The sequence below is a fragment of the Dasypus novemcinctus genome, chromosome 17, assembly GCF_030445035.2.
Source record: "Dasypus novemcinctus isolate mDasNov1 chromosome 17, mDasNov1.1.hap2, whole genome shotgun sequence".
Classification (NCBI taxonomy): Eukaryota; Metazoa; Chordata; class Mammalia; order Cingulata; family Dasypodidae; genus Dasypus; species Dasypus novemcinctus.
In genome coordinates, this window is record NC_080689.1 from 49,776,315 (window position 1) to 49,798,135 (window position 21,821).

Genomic DNA, 21,821 nt, shown 5'->3' on the forward strand with positions numbered 1-21,821 from the left:
GGACCTCCCATATGGTAGACGGACTCCCTAACCGCTGGGCCAAAGTCCGTTTCCCCCATGTTGTCTTAATAACAGAAGATTTATAATAATTTTGAGCTCCAGTAGTAAGGTATACTTTGTTTGTTTTCAAGATTTTCTTAACTATTCTTGGCCTTTTGCATTTCCATATAAATTCTTTAATGAGCTCATCAAAATACACTTACATACACACATACAAACTTCCTAAGATGTTTATTAGTTCTGTTTTAAATATATAAATCAATTTAAAGAGAATATCTGGGGAGCAGATATAGCTCAAGTGGTTAAGTGCCTGCTTCCCATGTACAAGATCCTGGGTTTGAGCCCTGGTACCTCCTAAAACAAACAAATGAAAAAAACAACTCATTGGGGAGCAGATGTAGTTCAGTGGTTGAGTGCATGCTTCCCATATATGAGGTCCTGGGTTTAATCCCTAATACCTCCTAAAAACAATAATAATAAAGAGAATTATCTTCCAGTCAAAGAACATGGTGTTTCCCTCCATTAACACATTTGAGAGTAAATTGTTTCATGATGTCACCTAACCTGTAAATATTGTATATTGTATAAAATATATATAAAATTTTGTATTGTTTAAAAGAGAAGATATAACTTTACATAATTACAATGTACTTAAGAAACCATAAAATCAACATTCCACAATATATTATCTAGTCTGCATGCTTAATTCAAATTCTAACAATTATCTTACTAATGTTTTCTGCAGCAAAAGGAAAAAATAGCGATTTCCCACCCTGGTCCAGGATCCAATCCAGGATCACATTTCACATTTAATAGTCATGTTTTAGTCTCCTTTAATCTATCCCTCAGTCTTTCTTTGTTTCAACTTACTTGAGGACTACAGGCAGGTATTTTGTAGAATGCCCCTTGATTTGGATTTGTCTAATATTCGTTCACGATTAGATCTGAGTTATGCATTTTTGGCGGGGAAACCACGGAAGTAACATTGCATCTCTTTTTCTTTTTAAAAAAAATCGTATTTACTTAGAATGTCAACAGAACAGCTGCAACTTTTTTCAGTTTTTGCAATTCCAGAGTAGTATTCAGATAAAAGAAGGACAATTATTTTGGATAAGCTGCATGAGAGACAACTGAAGACGAAAAAACTACCACACCCATATATAACTAATTTGTGCTGTGCACCAAGAAGAATTGCTTTAAATTTCCATGCCAATTTACCACCCCCATACTGTACCAGGAAAGGTTAGTGGTTATTGAAAAGACCACCAGGGCAGGGCTAGCTAAAGACAATTCCAAAGACACTGTACAATTTAAAAACAAATTTTACACAGTCTTACTTCTCAATTTTTTCTTTTGAACGGGTGAATTGTACATGGGGGGGGGGGTAGTTTTAATGCTTTTTGACCAAAAAAAAACCTGCCTTAGAACCAACTTATTCATCATCATCTTCTTCATCTTCCTCCTCCTCATCTTCCTCTTCTTCATCTTCCTCCTCTTCCTTCTTTTACTTGCTTTCTTCAACCTTGGCAACTCCCTTTTTTGCAGTACCCTTTAGACCATTATGTAGCGGTATCCTTTTCGTATTTCTCCTTCAGCTTAGTAGCCTTTTTTTCTTGTCACCTGCAGCTGTGTTATTCCACATCTCTCCCAGCTGCTTTGCAACATCGCCATTGGACAGGCCAGGATGCTTACCTTTGATTTTTGGGCGTCACTCAGAACAAAACAAGAAAACGGCCAAAGGAGGCCTCTTAGGTGCTTTGGGATCCTGGAACTTCTTTTCTGTTTCCCTTTTAGGAGGGATATAGGTTTTCATCTCTCTTTCATAAGGGGTCTTGTCTGTCTTGGCTGTTTTCAGATTTTCCTTTCTCTTTAGCACTCTTAGTTTTCCACCTCCCGAAGCACTTAGAAAACTCTGAAAAGTTGGCTGAAGCCTCTGGGTGCTTCCCCTTGTGCTCCCGCTGGCAAGTTTGCATGAAGAATGACAGTTTGCCTCTGGGCTTCTTAGGGTCTCCTTTTCCCATGTCTGGTTATTTTTCAGCCCCAGCCCCCCCAGTTAGCACGTGCTCCAGCGCTGCCTGTATGGGGCTCAGGGTACTGCAACAACTGTCCATTGTGTCTTTCTTGGTGCATCATGCCACGAAGTACATGATGTCAGTTTTCCCTTTTCCTGGTGATGTTAACTTTGATCACTTTGTTAGGTAGTATTTGCCAGGTTTCTCAAATATAGTCACCACATTTCTTATTTGATGTGTTTTGGGGTTGTTGTCTTTTTAATGCTATTGTAATGGTATTTTTAAGATTTCATTTTCTTGATAATTGATAGTTGTTTTTTTTTTATGTTAAGAGATGACTTTATATTCTAAGTACAAAGACAAACTTAGGCAACCAGGGCAGAGGCTGTGGATGATTCGTATTTCCAATTGGGGGAGAGAACTCGCTTTGTCTTGTAATATCGAGCCAATTGGTGAATTCAGCTCTCAATCAGAATCAGATAGAATTTAGTATCCTTATCCTTTCTGTTCCTCTCAAAATGCTTTCTTTTTTTTTTTTTTTTTTTTTTTAAAGATTTATTTATTTATTTAATTTCCCCCCCTCCCCTGGTTGTCTGTTCTTGGTGTCTATTTGCTGCGTCTTGTTTCTTTGTCCGCTTCTGTTGTCGTCAGCGGCACGGGAAGTGTGGGCGGCGCCATTCCTGGGCAGGCTGCTCTTTCTTTTCACGCTGGGCGGCTCTCCTCACGGGCGCACTCCTTGCGCGTGGGGCTTCCCCACGCGGGGGACACCCTTGCGTGGCACGGCATCAGCACTGCGCACGGCCAGCTCCACACGGGTCAAGGAGGCCCGGGGTTTGAACCGCGAACCTCCCATATGGTAGACGGACGCCCTAACCACTGGGCCAAAGTCCGTTTCCCTCAAAATGCTTTCTAACAGCAACAGCTTTCTTAATTAAATGGTAAAGATCCTCAGGAAGATCAGGAGCAAGTCCTTTGGACTTAAGAATTCTCAAGATTTTATTGCCTGTCACAAAAGGTACTTGTGCAACGCCATGTGAGTCTCTTAGGATCACACCGATTTGTGAAGGAGTCAGGCCCTTCTTGGCCAGTTTGTAGATTTGCTCCTCCATGTCATCAGACGTCAACTTCAGCCAGGTGGGGACTCTGCAGCAATAGGGCAAGGCCAACTGGTACAGGCCCTTCCCAGGAGCATGCATGTGATCCATGATGGCAGCAGTAAGGCAGCGAAAAAGAGAATTGATAGTACTTAGAAATACAATTGATTATCATATATTAACCTTGTATCCAAAACTCTTGCTAAATTATAATTTATCTGTAATGCGTGTGCCTTAATTTTTTTAATTTTTAATTCTAATAATTTATCTGTAGATTAGTTTGAGTTTTCTACATATACAATTATGTTAGTTGCATATAATGACAGTTTTTTTCCTTTCTTTTACTCTAACCTGTAAACTTTTTATGTTGTTTTCTTGCCTTTTGTGTTTGCTACAATAATGTTAAAAAAAATAATAATACTGAGCATCCTTGTCTTGTTCTAATTTCAAGGGGAAAGATTTTGATATTTTACTATTTAATATGATGTTTGCTGTAAAATTTTTGTAGAACTATTTATCAGATTAAGAAAGATCCATTGATTCTTTCTATTCATTAGTGCTAGATTCTTTTTTACAATCATGAATATATGTAGAATTTCACCAAATGATTTCTGTGTCTATTAAATTGATGATATGCTTTCTTTACTCTGTTAATACAGTTAATTAAATTGATTAATGTTAAGCCAATCTTGCATTTCTGGAATAAATCCAACCTAATCATGATGCATTACCTTTTTTATATATCTATGGGTTCTGTTTGGTTATTTTATTTAAAATTTTAGCATCTAGGGAAGCAGATGTGGTTCAGGTGACTGAGCTCCCAACTACCACATGGGAGGTTGCTGGTCCAGATCCCAGTGCCTCCTAAAAGAGATAGCAGGCTGGCATGATGGGCAGGCATGGCAAGCTGACACAACAAGAGACACAAAGAAGGAAAAAAAAATAATGATAGACATAACAAAGCAGGGAGCAGAGGTTCCTAAGACAGGGAGCTGATGTGACAGGCAGGCACTGCAAGCTGATGCAACAAGATGACACAACAAGAGATGCAGGGAGGAAAAACATAAAGAGACACAACAAAAGCAGGGAGCGGAGGTGGCTCAGGTGATTGAGTGACTCCCTCCCACACCAGAGATCCTGGGTTCTGTTCCCAGTCCCTCTAAAGAAACAAGGAAGATAAATAGACACAGCAAGTAAAAAACAAGGGGGTGGGGATAAATGAATGAATGAATGAATGAATGAATGAATGAATGATTTCAGCACCTATGTTCTTGAGTGAAATTGATCTGAAATTTCCCTTTTCTATAATGTCCTTTTCAGGTTTGGGGATCTAGATTATGTTGGCCTCATGGAAAATTTTCCTTTTTTCATTCTCTGAGTGAATTCAGTAGAATTCACCAGTGACACCATCTGGGTCCAGAGTATTAATGTGGGAATGTTTTTAATTCAGATTTTATGTCTTTAGTTGATGTAGGACTATTGAGAGTTTCTATTTCTTCTTTACGTCTCTTTTCAGAAGACATTTTTTTTCTAGAAAATTGTCCATTCTGTCTAAACTTTCATATTCATTGGTATAAAGTTGTTCACACTGTCTTCTTACTGATTTGTCAATGTCTATAGGATCTGCAGCAATATTCCCTTTTACATTCTTGATAATATTATTTGTGCCTTCTTTCCTTTATTAATCAATGTTAACAGGGGTTTATCAATTTTATTAGTCTTTTCAAAGAACCAACTTTTGACTTGGTTGCTCCTTTTATTGTATGTTTCTCTTCTATTTCATTAATTTCTGCTCTTTATTATTTTTCCCTTCAGTTATCTTTGGATTTAACTTGTCCTTTTTTTTCCCCTTGTAAGCAATTCATTCCTTTATTTTCAGGATGAGTTCAGAAATTCCTCTAGGATATGTCTAGATAAATATCTTTATTCATTACTTTTTAACAAATCGATTTTATTGATACATATTAATAAAGCATAAATCTATCCAAAGTGTATACTCAATGGTATTTGGTATAATTACATAGTTGTGCATTCGTCACTTCAATTATTATAAGAGCATTTTCATTATTCCAATAATGATAATAAAAACAAACAAAAAACCTCATTACCTCTCAATCTCTCTATGCTTTCCCTGCCATACACAGCTGTTATTCTGTTTTCATCTCTCTAGTTTATTTGTGCTTATATTTTGTAAAAAATAGTCTTGAATATGCAATATTACCCATATTCATATTTCACATGAGGTTTCACTATATTTTACAATCCCGTGTTACATTTTTTAAGCTTTAATTCTAGTAATATGCATGCCCTTAGACTTTCCCTTTCAACCACTGTCATACCCATATAATAGCTCTGCTAGTCACAAACACTATGGTGTGCTTTCACCATTTCCATCATTTCCAAATATTTACAAAAAACCTTTTTACCAATTCTGCACAGATTAACCCTCAGTTTTCTATTCTCCACCCTCAATTTTCTTGTGACCTATATTCCAATTATTAACTCCATGAATTTACACAATATATTTAGCTCACAAAAGTGCAATCATATAGTATTTGCCCTTTTGTGCCTGGCTTGCTTCACTCAACATGTTCATTATGTTCATCCATGTTATCATTTGTCAACAGGTTCATCCATGTTGTCATATGCTTCACAACTTCATTTCTTCTTACAGCTGCATAATATTCTATCGTGTATATACACCACAGTTTGTTTATCCATTCATTGGTTAATGGACACCATGGTAGTTTCCATTTTTGAGCAATTGTGAATAATGCCACTATGAAATCAGTGTCCAGATATCTATTCATGTCATTGCTCTCAGTTCATCTGGGTATATACCTAGTAGTGGTAATTCCAGATCATGTGTCAAGTCTATATTCAGCTTCCTCAGGAATTGCCAAACAGTCCCCACAGGAGCTGAATAAGCATTTTTTAAAAACATATTGGTTTTATTTTTTTTTTAATTGATTGATTGATTGATTTAATTTCTCTCCCCTTCCCCGGCCCCACCATTGTCTGCCCTCTGTGTCCATTCGCTGTGTGTTCTTCTGTGTTTGCTTGCATTCTTATCAGTGGCACCAGGAATCTGTGTCTCTTTTTGTTGTGTCATCTTGCTGTATCAGCTCTCGGTGTGTGCTATGTCACTCTGGGCAGGCTGCACTTTTTTTTTCTCTCGCACAGGGCATCTCTCCTTGTGGGGCGCACTCCTTGCATGTGGGGCTCCCCTACACGGGGGACATCCCTGTGTGGGGGCATTCCTTGTGCACAGCAGCACTGCATGTGGGCCAGCTTACCACATGGGTCAGGAGGCCCTGGTTTGAACCCTGTGCCTCCTATATGGTAGGCGGGTGCTCTATCAGTTGAGTCACATCCACTTCCCTGAATAAGCATTTCTATCTCTCCACATCCTGTCCAACAATTGTAGTTTTCTGTCTTTTTAAAAGTGATCATTCTAATAGGTGTGAAATAATATCTCATTGTAGTTTTGATTTGCATTTCCCTAATCACTAGTGATATTGAACATTTTTTCATGTGTCTCTTTGTCATTTGTATTTCTTCTTTGGACAATTGTCTATTCAAATCTTTTGCCCATTTTCACTCAGGTAGTTTGTCTTTTTATTGTTGAGTTATAGTATCTCTTTATGTATCATGGATATTAAACCTTTATTGGATATGTGATTTCCAAATATTTTCTCCCATTGAATCAGCTGCATTTTTACCCTTTGACAAAGTCTTTTGAGGTGCAAAACTGTTTAATTTTGAGGAGGTCCCATTTATCTATTAATTCTTTTCTTACACATGCTTTGTGTCTAAGGTTTAAGAAACTACCGCCTACCACAAGATCTTGAAGACGTTTTCCTGCATTTTTTTCTAGAAGTTGTATGGTTGTTGCTTTTATATTTAGGTCTTGGATCCATTTTGAGTTCATTTTTAAATAAAGTGTAAAATAGGGGTCCTTCTTTTTTCTTTTGGATATGGACATCCAGTTCTCCCAACACCATTTGTGGAAAACCATTATGGTCCGGCTGGGAGGGTTTGACAGCCTTGGCAAAAATCACTTGACAATAGATGTGAGGGTCTATTTCTGAGTTCTAGATTCAGTTCCATTGGTCAATCTGTCTGTTTTTATGCCAACACCATGCTGTTCTTACCACAGTAGCTTAGTAATATACTTTTTTTTTACCCTTTGTAAATAAGAAATGTTTACCAGAAATAAAACTTTATTTCATAATAAAAGCAAATACCTACTCTTGTGGAAAGATCAGTGGCAAAATATATTATGTTATCTTTGACCAATTAAAAGTTATTCTTATTTAAGAGTTTGCCAATCTGATGTATTACCCTACTTTTTCTCTTTCCTTTCCCCTCAGGGAAAAATGTCACCTTGCAGATGAATTCAAGACTGTCAAGTATAAAACACTCAACTTTCTAATCTCTGTTAGTAATATTCTTTTAAGTCAGAAAGTGAGAGTCCTTCAACTTCATTCTTCTTTTTTAAGACATCTTTAGCTATTTGGGGCCCCTTACCTTTCTAAATAAATTTGATAGTTGTCTTTTCCATTTCTGCAGAAAAAGGCTGTTGAGGGAAGTGGCTGTGGCTCAATCAGTTGGGCTCCCGTCTACCATATGGGAGGCCCTGGGTTCATGTCCCAGGGCCTCCTTGTGAAGGCAGCCTCACCCCGCATGCTGCAGAGAGCCGCCAGCCCACAAGCAACATGGAGAGCTGACTCAGCAAGGTGATGCAACAACAAAAAAAGGGAGACAAGTAAAAACATAGAAGAGCACACAGCAAATGGACACAGAGAGCAGACAACAAGCAAGCTGCAAGGTGGAAAGGAAATAAATAAAAATAAATACAGACACACAGAAGAACACACAATGGATGGACACAGAGAGCAGAGAGTAAGCAAGCTGCAAGGGGGGGTGGGGGGATTTTTTTAAAAAGGCTGTTGGGATTTTTATTGGAATTACACTGAATCTGTAAATCAGTTTGAGTAGATTGAGATCTGTCATTCATTTTTTTTTTTTTTTTTTTAAAGATTTATTTATTTATTTAATTTCCCCCCCTCCCCTGGTTGTCTGTTCTTGGTGTCTATTTGCTGCGTCTTGTCTCTTTTGTCCGCTTCTGTTGTCGTCAGCGGCACGGGAAGTGTGGGCGGCGCCGTTCCTGGGCAGGCTGCTCTTTCTTTTCACGCTGGGCGGCTCTCCTCACGGGCACACTCCTTGCGCGTGGGGCTGCCCCACGCGGGGGACACCCTTGCGTGGCACGGCACTCCTTGCACGCATCAGCACTGCGCATGGCCAGCTCCACACGGGTCAAGGAGGCCCGGGGTTTGAACCGCGGACCTCCCATATGGTAGACGGACGCCCTAACCACTGGGCCAAAGTCCGTTTCCCATGTCATTCATTTTTTAACTTCTTCAGCTTGCTGCTTAGATCTTTGCTTTTTACTGTTTCTTCTTTTCTTTTTCTCTATTTGTATGAGATTTTAATTTATTTTATTATTAATCTGAATGTTGCAATAGACTATTTTCATTCATCTCTATATCCCCTTCTTCCTTCAGAATACCATAGAAACAACTACTATATGACTTGAATATTTCTGCCTCTTCTTTTCTAATACATACATTTTAAGGCTATAACTTTCCCTCAAAGCATAATGCTTTAGATATATCCTACATACTTTAATATCCATTTACAAATTTACATCATGATTTCTTTCCCTTTTCATGGGTTATTTATAAGTGCATTGCTTTTTTTCAAAACATATGGGAATTTTCTAGTCTTCTTTGTGTTATCAACTTACAGCTTAATTCACTATAGTTATAGACTGTATCTTATTATTTCAATCCTTTGAAATTTATGTCCCAGGTTATGGTCAAGTTTGGTAAATGTTTCATGTGTATATTAAAGGTATATATTCTGCAGTTGTAGGTACATTGTTTCATTGAGCAGTTTAATCATGCTCAAATCTGTCTACATATCCTATCAGGTTGTGAGAGAAGTATGTTCTACTATTAATGTGAATTTGCTTACATTTCTTTTAGTTTTGCTTATTTTTGCATTATAGTTCTTGATTTTATATTCATTAAGAACACACAAATTCCTGGTAAATTGAAACTTTCATCATTGTGAAGTGTCCCCTTTATATTTAGGAATATTTCTTACCTTAAAGTCTATTTTCTCTGATGTTAATGTGTCTACACCATGTTTCTTTTGCTTGAATTTGCAAGTTTGTATAGCTTTATGCTTATGTTATTTACAGCTCAGAGATGTCAAAATCCATTATTTTATGACATGATCTTTAAAAAAAAAAAAAACAGCTAATTCGTTATCTTTGGAGGAAGTTAGAGAACCAGCAGCTTATTTGGGAGAATCCTCAAATATCTATTATCTGTAGGTTTTTTCTCTTGGTGCAGATTCCCAAAGGAGGAATCTTCATTCCTTTTCTTTCAAACATATTCTCCTTTTATCTTATATAATATCAAATTATCTTGGGTTTCCTCTTACTTCAATGGCCGTTTATTTTGTCTCCAACTTCTTTGCTGGATCCTAATTCTCTACTGAACTTTGCCATTTTTGAGTGCCCCAGGGTTTAATCTAGGCCCTCGTCTTTCCTCAACTATATTTTCTGTAGGTGATCTTACCTAGTTCCATGACATAAATGTCATTTATACACTGTATACTCCTACTTGACATGTCTACTTGATATTTAATATGCCTCTCAAACTTAAGACGTCTAAAATAGAAGTCTTGGTTCGTCCCCTATATCTGTTCCTCTCATAGTCTTCTCCATCTCAGTAAATGGCTTTATGCTCACTCGATAGCTCAAACCAAACATCTGATCGCTATCCTTGATTCTTCCCTTATCCTTAACTCCCACTCAATCCAGCCACATATTGTTTCAGCTCTACTCTCAGAACAATTTTGAAGCATCCCTTCAGTCCATCTCCAATGTTCCCACCCATATTAGTCAGCCAGCTGATACAAAGTACCAGAAATCTGTTGGCTTGTATAAAGGGTATTTATTTGGGGTAAAACTTTTTAGTTACAAGGCCCCGAAGAGTCCAACTCAAGGTGCCTTAAGAGGTACTCTCTCACCCAAAGTCTGTTGCCACATGTTGAAGCAAGACAGCAGGTGATGTCTGCAAGGGTTCAGCTGTAGGCTGGAGGGCTCATTTCTTTCTGGGCTCAGCTGTTCTGGTCTCTTTACAAGATCAGCTGTAAACTATCAGGCAAATGGCTTATCTCTCTTCCCAGGGCCACAGGCTTCTCTTCCGTGTCTATGGCGCACCTTTTATTCCTCTGTGTATCTCTTTCCCTGTGTTTTTGATTGAGTATCCATTTATATAACCCACAAAGGGGATGGGGACTCAAATTCAGTCGCCCTAATGATGTGGTCAACTCAAAACCCTAATCTTTTTTTTTCTCCCCCCCCCTTCTTTGCCCTGCTTTTTTTTTTTTTTTTTTTTTTTTGCCGTCTTTATCCATTTGCCATGTGGTCTTCTGTATCTATTTCTCTTTTTTGTCTTCTTGTCTTTTCTCCTCTAGGATTCACTGGGATTCAATCCTGGGGACCTCTGATGTGGAGAGAGGTTCCTTGTCAATTGCACCACCTTAGTTCCTGGTCTCTGCTGCACTTTACCTTGATTCTCCCCTTTGTCTCTCTTTTGTTGTGTCATCATCTTGCTGCATGACTCACTTGCACGGGCACTGGCTCACTGCGCAGATACTCAGCTTGCTGCATGAGCATTTGGTTCCCAACACAGGCACTCTGCTCACCACACAGGCACTAGAATGGGCCGTCAGCTTGCCGCGCGGACACTCAGCTCACCACGTGGGCACTTGCATGGGCATTTGGCTTGCCAAACAGGTACTCAGCTCAACACATGGGCACTCAGCTCACCACCCAGACACACTTTCTCTTCTTCTTTTTCAGCAAGAGGCCCCAGGGACTGAACCCTGGGTTCTTCTATATGGTAAGCAGAGGCCCTATTCCCTGAATCACATCCACTTTCCTCAAAGCCTTAATCTTAACATAATTTAATCAAAGGCATTTAGCTGAATTCAATACAATCAAAGGGTATCACACCCAGAAGAAGAGACCAGTTTACAAACATTATCAATATCTCTTTTTGGAATTCATAAATAATATCAAACTGTCACACTACCCTACTCCAAACCGCCATTAATTCTTACCTGCTATTGTCTTCTGACTAGTTCTCCACTTTTACTCTTCCTCCTCCACTATTAATTCCCTACACCATAGTCAGAAAGATCTTTCTAAACATAAATTAGATAATGTCATTCCTCCTACTTAAAACCTTGAGGAATGTCCCATTATACTTAGAATAAAATACAAGCTTCTTGCCATGCCCTGGAAGGCTTTGCTTGATCTCACACACACACACACATACACACACACACACACACACTTCTCTCCTTGTTCTCATACCACTCTCTCTTCCATCGCTCTGTTTCAGTAACACTGGTCATTTGGGGGTGGGGTGGGGGGAGGGAATGGTTATCTCCTAGGTCTCATTTTTCCTGTAACAGTCCCCTTCCCTTTTTTGTTCATACTATTGATTTGTTGAAGAAAACAAGTCATTTGTCCTCTAGAATGTCCCCCATTCTGGATTGGACAAGAATATATATAGGAAGGAGAGGGCAGGAAATAGAGAAAATCAAGTAGGATGCATTGAGGGAATTTTACCTATTTTACAGATTTAACAATAAATTTCCAACCTTCTTTGCTTATTCCCAGTCCCTCATCAAGCCTAAGTAAGTTGTGATTTCTAAAACAAGCTAGTGCCCTGATAATCACTGAGCCAAGCTTGGGATCCACACTCCCCACTGCCTCCCCTCCTCAAGCTCATGTAATCTGAGGCTGAAGCCACTGTGCATCCCCTTATCGGCTATAAAATCAATTAAGGGTTCCTTGTGTCTCAGATGCTTAGGGTTGCATAATAACTTTAACAAGATACACTTACTTATTTTACTTAAGAGTTAAAAATCTTAACATCATGAAAATACAAATTCATATAAAATAACTAACTGCTCTATGGAATCCAAACCCTAACAACTTACCAGTTCTTGGTAGGTCCAACTTTGAAGGCCTTCCTTCTTAGAGATCAAACAATTGTCATGGTCTTTGCTAGATTCCTGTTTTTTCTTTTTTTTTTTTAAGATTTATTTTTTATTTATTTCTCTCCCCTTCCCCTGCTCCCCCCACCCCCCAGTTGTCTGCTCTCTGTGTCCATTCACTGTGTGTTCTTCTGTGTCCGTTTGTATTCTTGTCAGCGGCGCTGGGAATCTGTGTCTCCTTTTGTTGCATCATCTTGCAGTGTCAGCTCTCTGTGTGTGCGGTGCCACTCCTGGGCAAGCTGCACTTTTTTCACAAGGGGTGGCTCTCCTTATGGGGCACACTCCTTGTGTGTGGGGCTCCCCTACATGGGGGACACCCCTGCATGGCACAGCACTCCTTGCATGCATCAGTACTGCATGTGGGCCAGCTCACCACACGGGTCAGGAGGACCTGGGTTTGAACTCTGGGCCTCCCATGTGGTAGGCGGACACTCTGTCAATTGAGCCAAATCCACTTCCAGATTCCTGTTTTTTGAAGACTGAATTGCAGTCACCTCCAAATGGTTAAAAAAAAAAAAATTCCAAGTGTAATTTGGGTTTATAACAAATCACCCAAAACTTAATGGCTTATAACAATAATATAATCATTTTTACCTCTCATGGTTTCCATCAGGAATCTGGAGCAGCTAACCTGGACAGTTCTGCTCAAGGTCTCTCATGAGGTTGCAGTCAGATTGGAAGGGGTTGGGATTACTGCAAAGTCTTTGTTACTTACTTGTCTGGTACCCGGGCTAGGGAAATCCAGTAACTGGAGACTGAAACTCCTCAAGAATCCCACTCTATCTTTGTATGGTTCCCCAACATGGCAGCTTCAGAGTAATCAGACTTCTTACATGGCAGCTCAGAATTGCAAAGGCTTGGGCCCTAAGAGAGAGACAAGGGGCGCTGTTAAGGCTTTTATGTCTTCCTAGCCTTGGAAATCACATAGCATCATTTCACCAGTCTATCGGTTGAGGCAGTTACAAAAGTCTGCTTGGAGAATGGATGTAGCTCAGTGGTTGAGTGCCGGCTTCCCATATATATGAGGTCCTAGGTTCAATCCCCAGTACCTCCTAAAAAATAAAAGTCCACTCAGGTTCAAAGGTTGCACATAGAGCCCACTTCTCAATGGAGGAGTGTCACATCCCACTTTAAGGAGATCGTGTGGGATCAGATATACATCAGTACAGAGATCTTTAGAATATGTAACCTGCCACAGCAGCATCTGCAAAGTCCTATGGCCAATGTAGACAGTCATGTCCACCATTACTCCTGGGATCCAACCTGTTTGCATTAGGTCCCACTCCTCCTTTCTTATCTCTGCTCCCAGTACCATAGTGTCAATCTTTATTGTCCTTCACACATCAGAGTCCCACAAGCTCTCTCCTAATAGCAATCTCTCAGATATTCTTCCTCAAGATTTGGAAGGTGAAGAACCCTACTGGGCTTGGGAAATGGGTGCCACCTATCAGCCAGGCTAGAAGTCCTCAGAAATTTCATTATGTACTTGGGACAACTGTATAGACCCAAGAGTGCATCTTCATGTCAGTGCTCCAAGATGAAATTCTTTCCTCCATACTTCAAACATCACTTCAGTGCATGCCTCCTTCCAACCAGTCACTGTGTTAGGAGTTAGGAGCTGATAGTACAACGATGAAGGAAGACGTCACCTTTCCAAGAGAAGCTCACAGTAGGGAGGTATGTTGGTAAACTTGTTGGAACATCATTCAGAAGTTACTGAGAACATTAAAGAATTTTAAATTCAAGTAGTATTATGATCAATTTTGCACTTTAGAAAGATCATTTCTATATTAAAGCAAAGCTAACCTTGTCCCTCACTGCCAGGAATAATGTACTCAGTTCACTATACATACACATTTTCTCAGAAACAAAACCTCCATTAAAATGTTTTAGAAAAATCACAGCAAAAATACCTTTAAAAATGTATTAGACTGGAGGCGGATTTCTTTGATATGGAGTCTTTTTAAGAGAGAATCATCAAGGCTGGTTTGTTTATGTACACGACAGCAAACACACCCTGAAGAAAGCCTGCAGTGGAATGGAGTTTGTTTTCCTCAGTTCAGAAGACAGAATTAGGAGTTGCAGCAGCAATGATCTCATCTTCTAAAGACTTTACTTCAAATCCTGAATTATTTTTCACCATTCCTTCAGAGCCAGGTTAATTTGTTTCCCTAATTATGAAAACACAGCATAGCAGTATTCTTTGTCAAGTACTTTGGACATATTTCTGATTTATTACAGATGCAGTAAAATCCTCCCATAAATAGTCCTACAGAAGAACCCAAGTATTTTCACAATAGCCTTTCATGGAATCCAGACCCCCAGCAATAATTCCTGGTAGGTCTGTCTTTTCCTGCAACATAACCTATATTGGACAAAGAAACTGCATACCTGATTGATTCAGGAAATCAAAGTAATAAAACTGCCAATGACAATGCAGCCGAGTGATTAGAAGAAAGCAATTTAAACACCCTTTTTACTCATTAATCTCCAACTGCTAAAGACAAACAAAAAGCAAAATTAACATGATTGTAAACTAAGCACTTGTGTCCTGTGGCTACCGTTTTGGCCTGCTGAGACAGAATAAGTTGATCAAAGCCAGCGAGTCCGCAGAGAACTGCAGGATTCGTGCTGCTTCAGGAAGCGCACAGCCAGGATCCGTTTCAGGAACAGGTGAATACCGTAATTAATCTTGGCTTCAATTTGGAGTGAAGCAGGGAACCTATCTGCCCTGTCCACTGAGTTTATATGTCAATCCCCTGAGCTCCTGAGAAAAGTTTCAAAATTGGTGTACGGACTTTTTCTGCTCTTCCGAATGTGTGGAGAAGAAACATAGTGCTGAGTTCCCTAACTTAGGGGAGTTAAAAACGCCTCCCAGGAAAGCTGTTGATTGTTACCTTGCTTGGTTTGACGCATCTAAACGCACAGAGCAAAGAGTATTCCAATGAAGCTAGCAGGTTTTTAAATACAAGAAAATATTTGGAAACCCAGGGGGCCTCCCCCCACAAGCACAAACCATGAAAATCCAGACCCATGAAATTGTGCTCTTTGTGGCAAACTGATCTAATCAAGGGCTCTTAATTGCTTAAAGAATATTCCGGGCTTTACATATTATTCTAGGTACAGAAAAATGTACCCTCACACCAAAATCAGAATTTTTTTCAATCCACCAAATTGATTTAAAAATTCAAACAGGGGTGGCGGACTTGGCCCAGTGGTTAGGGTGCCCACCTACCACATGGGAGGTCCACGGTTCAAACCCCGGGCCTCCTTGACCCGTGTGAAGCTGGCCCATGCGCAGTGCTGATGTGCTCAAGGAGTGCCCTGCCACACAGGGGTGATGCGGGAGCCCCACGCACAAGGAGTGCGCCCCATAAGGAGAGCCACCCAGCACGAAAGAAAGTGCAGCCTGCCCAGGAATGATGCCGCACACACGGAGAGCTGACACAACAAGATGAGAAATACAGATTCCCGTGCCGCTGACAACAACAGAAGTGGACAAAGAAGATGCAGCAAAAAGACACAGAGAACAGACAACCGGGGTGGGGGTGGGGGGGGAAGGGCAGAGGAATAAATAAATAAATACATCTTTTTTTAAAAAATTCAAACAAATATATCTGCATCAATGATGAAAATTTCACATAAAAAATTCTAAAGAATGTTTGCTAAAATTCAATCCTTATTGAACTGGATAGCAAAATAAAACCAAACCACAGAAGGCCAAGTTGCTATGAGAGGAGACAACAGATTGTGGGTGTAGACAAGAGATGCTAGAAGATGCCCTCTGATACCCAACATGGGGCATAGAGGCCCCTCTATGACAGAGGACTGAAAGAATATCAAGTTGAGAGGCCTGTGAGGAATTGCAACACTTGGGAGACCCTTCCATCTTCCAACACACTCAGTGGTGGGCTGAGGCCCCACAAAGGCACATACTGACCATCCATGAATAAAACCTTTAAGAGTAGGGAGCCTTTTCCCCATAACCCTACCCACATTGATAGAGAAGGGGCTTCAGCTATGGCTCTGCCTTCCCCATTCTGCTCTGCTTCTCTGCCCCAATTTTATAACAGTACATTGATACGTTTCTGAAATGCCATCACTGCCAGATCTTTGTTCTCTTTCTTCATCTGGATCTGATGTCCTACTATTAAAAATTTGTCTGTAGACCCATATCCATTTCTGGCAACATCAAACTCAACTCCTATTTGTTCAAAATCAACTAAAACTGGGGAAGCGGATGTAGCTCAAGGGATAGGGCTTCTGCCTACCATATGGGAGGACTTGGGTTTGATCCCTCGGGCCTCCTGGTGAAAAAGAAGAAGGGAAAGCATGCCTGCACAGTGAGCCAGTGCCCACGTGGTGAGCCAGTGCCCACGTAGTAAGCCAGTGCCCATGTGGCAATCCAGGGCCCCCATGATGAGCTGAGTGCCATGTGGCAAGAGTGCCCATGTGGTAAGCCAGTGCCCATGCAAGTGAGTCACGCAGCAAGAGGATGACACAACAAAAGAGAGAAGAAGGGGAAAGTCAAGATGAAGTGCAGCAGAAACCAGAAATCGAAGTGGCGCAACTAACAGGGAACTTCTCTCTACATCAGAGGTCCCCAGGATTGAATTCCGGTGAATCCTAGAGGGAAAAAAATGAGAAGACCAAGAGGAGAAATAGATAGAGAAGATCACACAGCAAATGGATACAGACAGCAAAAACAGCAGGGTGGGGGGAGGGAGATGGAAGGGGGGAAATTAAATAAATCTTTTTAAAAAATCAACTAAGACTGAGCATGAATCAATTGAGAGCAAAGTCAACCATATATTTTATTTTATTTTTGTTGTTCAAAGTGAGTGGGATGTCCCTTCATAGGGACAAGCCAATGATTTGTAAGAAAAGATGGCATAGCCCTGCGATCCTCCCAACATTCCAGATAGACAGGTGCTAAGGTCAGGTATTATGTGTTCCAGTAGAGGGGCATTCCCACCCCCCTTCCTGGGATGATACCTTCTGAGAGAATATGTGTATGAAAGCAACCTTGTCAGAATGTGGACAAAGGAGATTATTTAGAGCTAAGGTGAATGGGTTTAGGTGCCAGCTGTTTACAAGAGTTGCCTGGGAAAACCCTGTATCCTTCAGGCTCCCTTAGAACACGCAGCCCCTTCTGTGAGGTGGTAGAAAGCCATCCTGTGGGAAGTTAAGTTTTAGTGTAGCCCCTCTTGCTGATTCAAAATGGGAAAGTAGTTTCAGTTGGCATGATGTGGAAGCAAAACAGCATTAACTCCTAAGATCATTTTTACCTGACGCACCACACTCTTCTATTTCATTTTTTCATTATTTCACTAATTTTAACCTGGGTTCAATCCCCATTCCTGGAACCTAAAAAAAAAAATGCTGGTCATAGCCCACTATATTGACCTACTAATGACAGGTGTGAACAATACTGTACTGCAACAATCTGTCAACAAGAGGAAATCCTCTGAGTTCATGAAATATTGTCCAGAGATGAAAAACATAGTTGACAAACTTTCAATGGAATAAATGTATAACACTCAGACATATCAGAATATTCTAAGTGAGAAAGAAGGGAAACTTGAGGTATTCTTTCAATTTGGGGGCAAAAAGACAGAGATGATGAGATGAAAAGAGACAAGAGACAATAACAAGAGACAAGAGACAATAACAGTTGAAATAATTTCATTCCACAAAAATTTATAGAGCCCCTTACTAAATGCTGAGGATGAACTGGTGAGCAAGACAAATATGGTTCCTGTTCTGCTGACAAGTAAACAACCCAGGAGATAATAAAAGCTAAGATAATAATTTAAGGAGATGGCTTTTTCCTAAAGTACATGCACTGACATTTTATATTTCCCAAATTACAACTCTGTATACCTAAATGATTTCCACAAAAGAGAGCACACTAGTGGAGCAGAAGCTGTAACAATTTTTAAAGTAGGAAAAAAAGAACTTACCTGATCTTTTTAAAAAATCTTAAAAAGAAAATTGAGAATGTTTCTTTTGTTCTAGACATATTTTAGGAAAATACTGTCATATAAAGGCTTATTTGAGGGGAATTTTTAAGCTTCAAAAATTAAAAAGAACCTTATGGGGGAAGCGGCTGTGGCTCAATCGTTTGGGCTCCTGTCTACAGTATGGGAGGATTGGATTTGCATGCCCACGCCCGTGGAGAGCTGACGGCCCGCGCCCACGGAGAGCTGGCGCAGCAAGATGGCACAACAAAGAGAGACAAGCAGAAGAACACGTAGTGAATGGATAGAAAGCAAACAGCAAGCAAGCCACAGGGGGAAGGGGATAAATAAAAATAAAAACAAACCTTTAAAAAAAAAAAAAGAACCTTATGTGTGTCTAAGACTTAGCAGGTTGCAACAGGGGAACATTTACCAAGCTTTGAAGTAAATGTTATCATTTAGTAGAAGGGCCTTTTCAAATATGCCAGAACTCAGAAAAAAATGTACCCTTTTATGACTATTTCAAGATATTCTAGAGCAGCAGATATAACCTAGAGAAAGAATTCAAGCATAGGGAAATTGCAAATGGAAGGCACTGATAATGAGTCAGTTACTTTGGAGGAACAATTCTTGATAATTGTTGTGAATACAGTTATATCAAGAGCAAAATGGACCAAAGATATGAATAGTCAAGCCACTGAGGAGGAAATATAAATGGCTGGTAAAATAGGAAAAGATGCTCATTCTCACCACTGATTAGGGAAATGCAAGTTAAAACTACAAAGATATACCACTTTCCAACCTATCATATTGATTTTTTTTTTTTTAAAGATTGACAGAAGAACCAACTTGACAGAGGAAGACACAGGCCAAAGTTGGCACAATTTTAGCATCAAAACAATAATGACTGACTGAAACACATTAATCAATATACCCAGAGTCTATATGGTACTCAAAAAAAGTGGGAGGAATAAAACAACCAAGCAAACAAGCAAAAAGCTCTATGGAAGTGGCTATTGCAGGCTATTACACTAAGTTTTTACTCTGAAAAGGAAAAATATATATATATATTTTTTCCTTTACAGTAGGAATTGCATTCTAGGGTAACCAAATCATCCCAGTTCATGAAAAAGAGCTCCTCTTCCCATAAAAATGCCAACTATAAATGTAGATAGAATGATAGAACTGGAAAATCACAACTTGAAACCCCCTAAGGAAATAATGAAGGCAAGAATTATCAATGGATGTTGACACCATTACATGAAAGTTTGAAGGGGAGCTAGATATACAGCTAGTGCCAAAGGTATCACTCCAGAGATTACTAGCTAGTTCCAAATGACTGCTACCACCAGTCTTATTTTCCTAGGACTGCTGTAAAGAAGTCCCAACAGAAAGAATGGCTAAAACAACAGAATTTTATGGTCTCACAGTTCTGGAGGCTAAAGTCCAAGATCTTTAGGGGAGACTCCTTCCTTGCCTCTTCCTAAGTTCTGATGGTTTGCTCACAATATTTGGGCTTCAATTTTTGTCTCAGTCATCACATGACATTCTCCCATGTCTATCTGTGTGCAAATCTCTCTTCCTTATAAGGGTACCAGTCATATTGAATTAGGGCCCACCCTCATCCCGGTTAGTCTTATCTTACCTAATCACATCTTCAAAGATCCTTTTTCCAAATAGGGTCACATTCACAGGACCAGGGATTAGGACTCGAACATTTTTTTTTCGGTGGGAGAACACAATTCAACCCATAACACTACTTAAACCAGATATCAATCTTAATCTGAATCCTTAACGATGGGGCAACCAGAGCTTCACTATGTGCCTCCTGATAGGATGTAATATGAAGTGTATAAGGAGCCTCTGAAGTAGTCTTGCCAAAGTGTTCAGCCTGAATCTAATCAAGCCTTTAGAGCCAACTTCCAGTTATAGAAAATTTGGGGGTTATTGTTAAATGACACCACAAGGAAGCGTCAGAAAAATCCAGAAGTTGAAACATTCTAGGGAAAATTGGCCTGATGTCTCCAAGTCAATGTCATAGGAAAAATAAAAAGTTGGGATTGGGGAGGAGGGTGGTGACCAGGAGAGGATGTCTGTTCCAGATTAAATACACTTCAGAGACACAACAACCAAATGCAATCATGGTTCTTCATTAGATTCTAGTATGAACAAACCTGGTATAAAACACATTTGGGGGACTGGGGAAATTTGTTGAGTAGATTAATATTATTTCATTTTTTAGGAAAGTGTTCTTATTTAGAGATGCCTATCAAAATATTTAGGAATGAAATGTTATGACATCTGCATTTACTTTAAATGACATCAACAAAAAAATAGGTGAAGCATGAAAAATTCTAAAACTCATTCAATCTAGGTGATAGGTACATGGTTTATCCTCTCCACCTTTCCGTACATTTATAAATTCTCAAGAGTATAAAAATTCATTTTACATTTATAAATTCTCAAGAGTATAAAAATACTGATAATATCCAGCATTTGTGAGGTGTTAAGGAAAGAGATCATCACATACATATTGTTGGAAGTAAATTGGTGTAACCTTCTTAGAGGACAATTTGGAATATATAGATTTTACTTTGATAAAGTATTTCCATTATTAAGAATCGATTCAGTAACTAGTGACACAAGTGCAGAAGGATGTATGTAAACAGATGTTTATTAACATAATATAAACTAATTTGAGACAATAGGGAACTGGTTAAATATATTATGACAATATATTATATATAATCTATGACAAAGAATACCATATTACTGTTTAAAAGAATAAAGTAGGTATATATTTACTGACATGTAAAGATGTTGATGATTTTCAGTTTAAGAAAAAAAGCAAGTGGCACAGCAGAATCTGTAGTATAATCCTTTTTTTTTTTTCAAAATTAAGAAAAATATAATACTAATCTGGTACATGTTTAAATGTGGTTTTGGGTATACCAAGAACATTCTAGAAGGGTACATATCCAGCTGTTAATGATTCATTGAAGAACAAGAGTGGAGTGGGGCATGGAAGGAAGAGACATCCACTCATTTTTGTATTTTGAAAAGTTTCAGCTTAAAAAATAGAGCTACAATTGAAGTTAAGTTGGTATCAAACCAAATATTATTGCTATATATTAAGAATGTTAAATTTTAACTGCATGGTAACCAGAAGGAAAATAGATTTAAACAAATATCCAGATAGAAATAAGAAGGTACTCAATATAGCACAACACAAAAAAGTAATAAAAAAAAAATAGCTACAGTGTAGACTGCAAAAAACTGTATTCTTCCTTGAAAGAAAGTGTCTTTATTGAAAGGGAAGTTGAGGATTAGCATTTAACCTGGGTAGATTAACGAAGACAGGAAAATGAGAAAAAAAAAATTAAAACAGTGTGAGTATTGTTCTGATAATGATTTTAAAAATTAGATAAATAGGTTCAAGGCTGACTTTAAAATACTTTTACATTTCACTGATCTAGTAGAATTAAAAGCAGAGTTTACCTCCCTTCCAAATTACTACGGTAGATAATTGCAAATTAAGTATTCTATATAATTAAAACAAGAGAAAAGAAAAAAATGAGGAAAGGAAATATTAATGCAATAAATGCATA

General features: G+C 39.1%; 1 long non-coding RNA gene and 2 pseudogenes across 1 annotated transcript in view; all 3 read right to left on the reverse strand.

The window, feature by feature from the left end:
• The window catches only part of LOC139436754 (uncharacterized), a 42,049-nt gene that overhangs the window by 18,337 nt on the left and 1,891 nt on the right, over positions 1-21,821 (reverse strand). The window contains exon 2 of the long non-coding RNA XR_011646109.1: positions 12,969-13,117. This is a non-coding gene — a long non-coding RNA (uncharacterized lncRNA). The remainder of the gene's footprint in view (positions 1-12,968; positions 13,118-21,821) is intronic.
• Positions 1,257-2,078, reverse strand: LOC101434404 (high mobility group protein B1-like; annotated as a pseudogene).
• Positions 2,357-3,217, reverse strand: LOC101434830 (small ribosomal subunit protein uS15-like; annotated as a pseudogene).